The following is a 1,382-nucleotide window of genomic DNA, read 5'->3' as shown; positions in this document are numbered from 1 at the left end:
TTTTGCACTAATAATATAATAAATAATACATAAAAACTAAATACTGCAGAGTTTCCTACCTCAAGCCACCAGAGTCACGGTCTGTTCACCCCGCAAGCATTTAGAAGACGGAGACAGTACAGATTTATCAAAGCTGGGACCGAGAGACTACAGCCATCTCCTGCAGTAAGAAACAAAGATAGACTCACTCACTCACACAAAACACAAACACAAGCTCACACAAAACACAAGCTCACACACACACCTCATACACACGCGGACTCCTGTACTTGTGAGGATCGACGCTGGAGACAGGAAGCAGGTACAGGGAGAACATATAATAAACAATGGACGTGAAACAGGACAGGAACAGCATCTGGACAGGGGACAAAATAATGACATCAATGCTGACACCGGGAACAAATGGGGCAGTTCTAGACGGGGCAATCAACAAAGGGAAGGGGTCCAGGTGAGTCCAATGAGCACTGCTGCGCATAATGATGGCGACAGGTGTGCGTAATGAAGGGCAGCCTGGCGCCCTCGAACTTCAAAGAGGGAGAGCAGGAGCAGGCGTGACAGTACCCACAAACACACTCACACACACATAGCCAACGCTGCTGTTCCATGTATATACAGACATTAAACACTGGACCTTTGCTTTCACACTGTGTATTCATATACTGTTTTCTTCACATAGTTCATTATAATATACAGTGCCTTCAAAAAGTATTCATAACCCTTGACTTCAGTGGAGGATGCTGAGTGGAGGACGGCTCATAATAATGGCTGGAACGGAACAAATGGAAACCATGTGTTTGATGTATTTGATAACATTCCACCTATTCCCCTCCAGCCATTACCACGAGCCCCCCCGCCCCCCCAAATTAAACTGCCACCAACCTCCTGGGCTTGTTGTGTTACAGCCTGAATTCAGAATTTATTAAATAGATTTTGTTCGCACCCATCTACACACAATACCCCATAATAACAAAGTGAAAACATGTTTTTAGAAATGTTTGCAAATGTATTGAAGATGAAATATGACATTTACATAGGTATTCAGCTCTGAGTCTTTCTGGGTAAGTCTAAGATCTTTCCAATCCTGGATCATGCAACATTTGCCCATTATTATTTTCAAAATTCTTCAAGCTCTGTCAAATAACTTGTTGATCATTGCTAGACAACCATTTTCAGGTCTTGCCATAGATTTTCAAGTAGATTTAACTCGGCCACTCAGGAAAATGCACTGTCTTCTTGGTAAGCAACTCCAGTGCAGATTTCGCCTTGTGTTTTAAGTTATTTTCTTGCTGAAAGGTGAATTCATCTCCCAGTATCTGGTGGAAAGCAGACTGCACCAGGTTTTCCTCTAGGATTTTACCTGTGCTTAGCTCCATTACATTTAT

This window comes from Oncorhynchus mykiss, chromosome 19 (assembly GCF_013265735.2).
Source record: "Oncorhynchus mykiss isolate Arlee chromosome 19, USDA_OmykA_1.1, whole genome shotgun sequence".
NCBI classification, from domain to species: domain Eukaryota; kingdom Metazoa; phylum Chordata; class Actinopteri; order Salmoniformes; family Salmonidae; genus Oncorhynchus; species Oncorhynchus mykiss.
Note: the sequence above shows the minus strand (reverse complement) of the source record.